This window comes from Homarus americanus, unplaced genomic scaffold, assembly GCF_018991925.1.
Source record: "Homarus americanus isolate GMGI-L3 unplaced genomic scaffold, GMGI_Hamer_2.0 scaffold32972, whole genome shotgun sequence".
NCBI classification, from domain to species: Eukaryota; Metazoa; Arthropoda; class Malacostraca; order Decapoda; family Nephropidae; genus Homarus; species Homarus americanus.
Window position 1 is genome coordinate 200566 of NW_024754592.1, and position 9435 is coordinate 210000.

The following is a 9435-nucleotide window of genomic DNA, read 5'->3' on the forward strand; positions in this document are numbered from 1 at the left end:
AATAGAGAAGGAGAGCAAGGAAAGGGGATGAGGGAGGAGCAAGGAGGAGCGTCAACATAACAGTAACTAGTTTTGTTTCACACACACACACACACACACACACACACACACACACACACACACACACACACACACACACACACACACTACATCCCTGACCACGGAAGGGTCAAAGCACCTGGCGCCTTCTCCGGAGCAGCCAGGTCAACTGTTGCTGGCCCATACCAACCCTCCCCACTCCTCCTCACCGGAATATCAACAACTTCTCGCAAGAAGTTACAATATCATTTAGAAAGGAATGGAACCAGTGTTAAACAGAGGAACAGTGGTGAACAGTGCTTAAGTCAGTGAGAACAACTCAACAGTAACAGTCGTACCCAAGATAACCTTCACACAGTGAGGTCCCAGGTACCCAGTGATAACGGCCCGTGAGACCCAACAACAACCAGCGATGCGTTAATCCGCTCTACGATAGGAAGGCCTGGAACCACACCACCATATAACACCATCTGTGAGGGGTACTACACCACGTGAGGCCTCATACACCATCTGTGAGGAATTACTAATACACGGTCCCTCATAACACCATCTGTGAGGTAATTACTACACCATGTAGTCCTCATAACACCATCTTGAGGGAATTACCACACCACGTGGTCCCTCATAACACCATCTGTGAGGGAACTACTACACCACGTGAGTTCCTCCTAACACCATCTGGGAGGAGTACTACACTACATGTTTGCTGTTCAACACCTACATTAATCTGTATGTTCACTGTATGTTCCTTTACCTTTTCTAATGAAGGCTTTTGTTAAACCACCAATGTATGTAATAAGTCATTTATGTCCAATGTATATGTTCAGGCATCACGGTAGAACTTTTTCAATAAACCGTTAATTATTATTATTAATATATTATTATTATTATTATTATTATTATTATTATTTTTATTATTATTATTATATATTATTATTACACACACACACACACCGAATGTTATCATGATCCAGCACCTCAACCCCCACCTCCAACACTTCAACCCCCACCTCCAACACTCCCCCATCAACCCCCCACCTCCAACAATCCCCTCAACCCCCACCAACACTACCTCAACACCCATCTCCAACACTTCAACCCCCACCTCCAACACTCCTCAACCCCACCTCCCAACACTCCTCTCAACCCCCATCTTCAACCCTCCCTCACCCCCACCTCCAACACCTCAACCCCACCTCCAACACTCCACCCCCCAACCCCACCTCCAACACTACCCCCAACCCCACCACCAACACTTCAACCCCCACCACCAACACTTCAACCCCACCTCCAACACTACCTCAACCCCACTCCAACACCAACCCCAACTCCAACACTACCCCTCAACCCCATCTCCAACACTTCAACCCCCACCTCCAACACTTCAACCCCACCTCCAACACTTCAACAACAACCTCCAACACTACCCCCTTCAACCCCACCACCAACACTTCAACCCCACCAGCAACACTCCCCAACCCCACCTCCAACACTACCCCTCAACCCCCACCGCCAACACTTCAACCCCACCCAACACTACCCCCAACCCCACCAACACTACCTCAAACCCCACCACCAACACTTCAACCTCCACCTCCAACCTCCCCCAACCCCATCTCTAACCTCCGCCCCCAACCCCACCTCTAACACTCTCCCTCAACCCCACCTCCAACACTCTAGATCCCCACCTCCAACACTTCAAACCCCACCTCCAACACTACCCCCTCAACCCCACCGCCAACACTACCCCCTCAACCCACCTCCAACACTTCAACCCCCACCTCCAACACTCATCCAACCCCACCCAAACTCCCCAACCCCCACGCCACCACTCCCCTCAACCCCACCTCCAACACTACCCCAACCCCCACCTCCAACACCCCTCAACCCCACCTCCAACACTCCAACCCCACTCCAACCTCCCCTCAACTCCCCCTCCAACTCCCCAACCCCACCTCCAACACTACCCCCCCAACCCCCACCGCCAACACTACCTCCCCACCAACCCCCACCCAACATCCCCAACCCCACCTCCAACACCCTCAACCCCCACCTCCAACACTCCCCTCAACCCCCACCTCCAACCCTCCCCCCAACCCCACCTCCAACACTTCAACCCCCACCTCCAACACTACCCCCAACCCCACCACCAACACTACCCCACCCAACCCCAACCCCACCCCAACACTCTTCAACCCCCATCTCCAACCTCCCTCAACCCCACCCAACACCTCAACCCCACCTCCAACACCCCCTCAACCCCCACCTCCAACACTACCCCCCAACCCCACCTCCAACACTCCCTCAACCCCCACCTCCAACACCCTCAACCCCCATTCCAACACCTCAACCCCCACCTCCAACAACCTCAACCCCACCTCCAACAATCCCCCAACCCCACCTACCACTACCCCCAACCCCCACCTCCAACACTTCAACCCCACCTCCAACACTCAACCCCCACCAACACTACCCCAACCCCCACCACCAACACCTCAACCCCCACCTCCAACCTCAACCCCACCCAACACTCCCATCAACCCCCACCTCTAACACTCTCCCCAACCCCCCACCTCCAACACTCCCCAACTCCCCACCACCAACACTCCCCAACCCCACCAACACTTCAACCCCCAATGCCAACACTACCCCTCAACCCCCACCTCCAACACCCCCTCAACCCCCACCTCCAACACTCATCCCAACCCCCACCTCCAAAACTCCCCTCAACCCCCCACCGCCAACACCAACCCCCACCTCCAATACTACCCCTCAAATCCACCACCTCCAACACCTCAGCCCCCACACTCCAACACTCCAACCCCCATCTCCAACCCTCCCCTCAACCCCACCTCCAACACTCCCCTCAACCCCCACCTCTAACACTCCCTCAACCCCACCTCCAACACTTCAATCCCCACCTCCAACCTCCTCAACCCCACCTCCAACACTCTCAACCCCACCTCCAACACTACCCCCCCAACCCCACCACCAACACTTCAACCCCACCTCCAACACTTCAACCCCACCTCCAACACTTCAACCCCACCTCCAACACTCAACCCCACCTCCAACACTCTCAACCCCACCTCCAACACTCTCAACCCCACATCCAACACTACCTCAACCCCCACCTCCAGCACCAACCCCTACCTCCAACACTCACCAATCCCCACCTCCAACACTATCTCAACCCCCCACCTCCAACACTACCCCTCAACCCCATCTCCAACACTCCTCATCAACCCCACCTCCAACAACCTCAACCCCACCTCCAACAACAACAATCCCCTCAACCCCCAACTCCAACACTACACACTCAACCCCCACCTCCAACACTCTAGATCCCCCACCTCCAACACCTCAACCCCTGCACCTCCAACACTACCCCCCCAACCCCACCTCCGCCAACACTCACCCCATCAACCCCCACCTCCAACACATCCTCAACCCCGACCTCCAACACTCATCCTCAACCCCAACTCCAAAACTCCCCCAACCCCCATACCCCACCACTTCAACCCCCACCTCCAACACTACCCTCAACCCCACTCCAAAACCCCCCCAACCCCCACCTCCAACACTCCTTCAACCCCATTTCCAACCCTCCCACAACTACCACCTCCAACACCTCAACCCCACCTCCAACACACTACCCCAACCCCACCGCCAACACTACCCCACCAACCCCACCGCCAACATTCCCCCCAACCCCAACTCAACACTTCCAACCCCCACCTCCAACACTCCCTTCAACCCCCATCTCCAACCCCTCCGCCCAAACTCCCACCTCCAACACTTCAACCCCACCTCCAACACTACCCCCCAAACCCACCAACACTTCAACCCCACCGCCAACACTCTCAAATCCCCCACCGCCAACACTCCTTCAACCCCCATCTCCAACCCTCCCCCAACCCCACCTCCAACACCCTCAACCCCCACTCCAACACTACCCCAACCCCACCTCCAACAACCCCAACCCCACCCAACACCTCACCAACCCCTATCTCCAACAACCCCCTCAACCCCCACCTCCAACAACTCTCAACCCCCCAATTCTCCAACAATCTCCTCAACCCCCACCAACAATCTCCCCAACCCCCACCTCCAACACCACTCCCCCAACCCCTGAATCGCCAACACTTCAACCCCACCTCCAACACTCTACCACCGCCAACACTACCCTCAACCCCACCACCAACACTTCAACCTCCACTTCCAACTCTCCCCTCAACCTAATTCTCCAACACTCCCCATCAACCCCACCTCTAACACTTCAACCCCACCTCCAACACTCTGAACCCCACACCAACACCAACCCCCACCTCCAACACTACCCCCCCAACCCCCAACAACCAACACTACCCCCCAACCCCCATCTCAAACACACCTCAACCCCACCCCAACACCACCCAACCCCACCAACAAAACTCTCAACCCCCACCGCCAACACTCCAACCCCACCCAACACTACCTCAAACCACCACCCCAACACTCAACCCCCACCTCCAACACCCAACCCCACTCCAACCCCCCCCAACCCCCCACCTCCAACACCTCAACCCCCACCAACACACCAACCCCCCACCCTCCAACACCACCCTCAACCCCACCACCAACCCTCCCCCACCAACCCACCTCCAACACCCCAACCCCCACCTCCAACACACAACCCCCCAACACCCCACCACCAACACCCCTCAACCCCACCTCCAACACCCCCAACCCCACCTCCAACACACCCCCAACCCCACCCAACACCTCAACCCCACCAACAACACCCCCTCAACCCCCACCCCAACACCCAACCCCACATCCAACACTACCTCAACCCCCACCTCCAGCACTTCAACCCCCAACTCCAACACCACTCAACCCCACCTCCAACACTCCTCAACCCCCACCTCCAACACTCCCTCAACCCCCACCTCCAACACTACCCCACCCAACCCCCACCGCCAACATCCCCTCAACCCCCACCTCCAACACTTCAACCCCACCTCCAACACTCCTCAACCCCATCTCCAACCACTCCCCCAACTCCAACCTCCCCCTCAACCCCACCACCAACACTACCCCCCAACCCCAACCCCACAACACTCAACCCCCACCACCAACACCCCTCAACCCCCACCCCAACACCCAACCCCACCCAAACCCAACCCCACCCCAACACCAACCCCAACCTCCAAAACTCCCCCTCAACCCCCAACCAACACTACCCCTCAACCCCACCTCCAACACTTCCCCAACCCCCACCGCCAACACACCCCCCCCCAACCCCCACCCACCACCGCCACCCCCCAACCCCCACCTCCAACACACACTACCCCCCTCAACCCCCACCTCCAACACTACCCCCAACCACCACTGCCAACACTTCAACCCCACCTCCAACACTACCTCAACCCCCAGCACCGCAAACACTACCCCCAACCCCCACCACCAACACTCAACTCCTTACAACTCCCCCTCAACCCCCCACCCAACACTTCAACCCCACCCCAACACTCCCCCTCAACCACACCTCCAACACTCCCCTCAACCCCCACCTCCAACACTACCCCCCCAACCCCTACCCCAACACTCCCCCCAACCCCCACCTCCAACACTCATCTCAACCCCTACCTCCAAACTCCTCAACCCCCACCGCCAACACTCCTCAACCCCACCTCCACAGACTACCTCAACCCCCACTCCAACACAACCCCCCACCTCCAACACACTTCAACCCCACCCAACACTTCAACCCCCACTCCAACACTCACAACCCCACCTCCAACACTACCCTCAACCCCCACCCCAACACCAACCCCCCCACCTCCAACACTTCAACCCCACCTCCAACACACTCAACCTCCTTAACTCCAACACCCCCAACCCCCACCACCAACACTCCTCAACCCCAACCAACACCAATTCTCACCCCACCCAACACACCCCCCAATCCCCACCTCCAACACCACCCCGCCAACCCCACCACCAACACTACATCCCCCCAACCCCCACCGCCAACACTACCCCACCAACCCCCACCGCCAACATTCCCCTCAACCCCACCTCCAACACTGCCCTCAACCCCCCACCTCCCTCTTCCCCCCTCAACCCCCCACCTCCTTTTCACCCCATCCCCACCTCCAACACTACCCCCTCAACCCCCACCTCCAACCCCCCTCAGCCCCACCTCCCAGCACTACCCCCCTGAACCCCCCCCACCTCCAACACTACCCCCCTCAACCCCCCACCACCAACCTCCCCCCCTCAACCTCCTCTTCCAACTCTCCCCTCAACCACCTCCAACACTCCCCCCTCAGCCCCCACCTCCCAACACTCTCCCCTCCTTCCCCCCACCTCCACTTACTCCCCTCAACCCCCACCTCCAACACTACCCCCCTCGCTTTCTCCAACACTACCCCCTCAGCCCCCACACACTCCAACACTCATCAACCCCACCTCCAGATCCCCTAACCCCCCCACCGCCAACCTCCCCCCTCAACCCCCACCTCCCTTCCCCTCAACCCCGCACCTCCACCTCCTCAGCCCCCCACCCAACACTCCTCAGCCCCACCTCCAACACTCCCCTCCTAACCCCACCTCCAACACTCCCTCAACCCCCACACTCCAACACTACCCCTCAGCCCCCCACCACCAACCTCCTCAGCCCCACACCCCAACCTCCCCTCAGCCCCCACCTCACTCTCAATCCCCCACCTCCTTTACCCCTCGGCCCCCACCACCAACACTCCCCTCAACCCCCACCCAACACTACCCCTCACCCCCACCTTTACCCCCTCAACCCCCACCTCCAACACTACCCTCAGCCCCCACCACCAACACTACCCCTCCCAGCCCCCACCGCCAACACTACCCCTCATCCCCCACCTCCAACATTCCCCCTCCTTCCTCCAACACTCCCCTCAACCCCACCACCCAACACTCCCCCACCTCCTTTTCCCCTCAGCCCCCACCGCCAGCACTCACCTCCCCTCCAACACTACCCCCTCAACCCCCACCTCCAACCTCCCCTCAACCCCACCTCCAACCTCCTCAACCCCCAACACTGCCCCCCCTCAACCCCCCACCATAACACACCTGCCCCCACCACCAACCTCCCCCCTCAACCTCCTCCCAACTCTCCCCTCCTTCCCCCCCACCTCCAACACTCCCCCTCAACCCCACCTCTAACCTCCTCACCCCTCCAACACTCCCCTCAACACTCCCCCCCTCAGCCCCCACCTCCTTCTCCCCCTCAACCCCCACCGCCCTTCCACCCCCTCCTCACCTCAACACTCCACTCAGCCCCCCACCTCAACCCCAATTCCTTTACCTCAACTCCCCACCTTTACACGCCAGCACTCCTCCAGCCCCCACCTCCAGCACTACCCCTCAACCCCACCTCCAACCTCCCCCTCAACCCCCACCGCCAACACACCCCTTCCCCCACTCCAACACTCCCTCAACCCCCACCTCCTTCTCTTCCCCTCAACCCCCACCAACAACCTCCCCCTCAACCCCCACCTCAACACCCCTCAGCCCCCCCACCTCCAACACTCCCCCCTCAGCACCCCCACCTCAACACTCCCCCTCAACCCCCACCACCAGCCTCTCCCCTGCCCCACTCCAACACTCCCACCTCCCTCCCAACACTACCCCCTCCTTCACCTCCAACACTGCCCCTCAACCCCCACCTCCAGCCCCCTCACCACCTCCAACACTACCCCTCACCCCCACCACAACCTCCCCTCAACCCCCACCTCCAACCACTACCCCCTGAACCCCCACCGCCAACACTCCCACTCAACCGCCACCACCAACACTCCCCCTCAACCTCCCTCTTCCAACTCTCCCCTCCAACCCCCACCTCCAACTCCCCCTCACCCCCCCACCTCTAACCACTCTCCGCTCCAAGCCCCCACCTCCAACCTCCCCTCCAATCCCCCACCAACCTCCCCCCTCACCCCACCTCCAACACTACCCCCCTCAGCCCCACCGCCAACACTCCCCCCTCAACCCCCACCTCCAACCTCCCCTCAACCCCCACCTCCCAACACTCATCCTCCTTCCCCCACCTCCAAACTCCCCTCCTTCACCGCCAACACTCCCCTCACCCCCACCTCCAACACTACCCCTCAACCCCCACCTCAACACCCCCCTCAGCCCCCACCGCCAACACTCCCCTTCAGCCCCCCACCTCCAACCTCCCCTCAGCCCCCACCTCAACCTCCCCTCAGCCCCCACCTCCAACACTAACCCCCTCAGCCCCCACCAACAACACTCCCCTCCACCCCCACCTCCAACCTCCCCCCTCAGCCCCCCCTCAACACTCCCCCTCCAACCCCTCCCAGCACTTACCCCTCAACCCCCCACCGCCAACACTCCCCTCATCCCCCACCTCCAACCTCCCCTCGCCCACCTCCAACACTACCCTCAGCCACCACCTCAACACTACCCCTCCTCAGACCCCCACCTCAACACTACCCCCTTAACCCCCACCTCAACCTCCCTCAGCCCCCACCTCCAACCTCCCCTCAGCCCCACCTCCAACACTACCCTCAGCCACCACCTCCAACCTCCCCTCAACGCCCACCTCCAACCTCCCCTCAGCCCCACCTCAACACTCCCCTCAACCACCACCTCCAACACTACCCCTCTCAGCCCCCACCTCCAACACTCCCCCTCTCAGCCCCACCTCCAGCACTACCCCCCCTCAGCCCCCACTGCCAGCCTCCCCCCTCAACCCCCACTCCAACTTCACCCCCTGAACCCCACCATAACACTGCCCCTCACCCCCCACCACCAACCTCCCCCCTCAGCCTCCTCTTCCAACTCTCCCCTCAGCCCCCCACCTCCAACACTCCCCCTCAAGCCCCCCACCTCAACACTACCCCCTAAACCCCCCACCTCCAACCTCCCCTCACCCCTACCTCCAACCTCCCCTCAGCCCCCCACCTCCAACACTCCCCTCAACCCCCACCTCCACACTACCCCCCCCCTTAACCCCCACCTCCAACCTCCTCAACCCCCCTCCCAACACTCCCTCAACCCCCACCTCCAACACTCCCCTCAACCACCCACCTCAACACTCCCCTCAACGCCCACCTCCAACCTCCCCTAACCACCACCTCCAACACTCCCCTCAGCCACCACCTCCAACACTCCCCCTCAGCCCACCTCCAACACTCCCCTCAGCCCCCCACCTCCAGCACTACCCCCTCAACCCCTACCTCAACACTCCCCTCAACCCCCACCTCCAACACTACCTAGCCCCCCACCTCCAACCTACCCCCCCCTTAACCCCCACCTCCAACACTCCCCTCAGCGCCCACCTCCAACACTCCCCTCAGCCACCACCTCCAACACTCCCCTCAGCCACCACCTCCAACACTCCCCCTC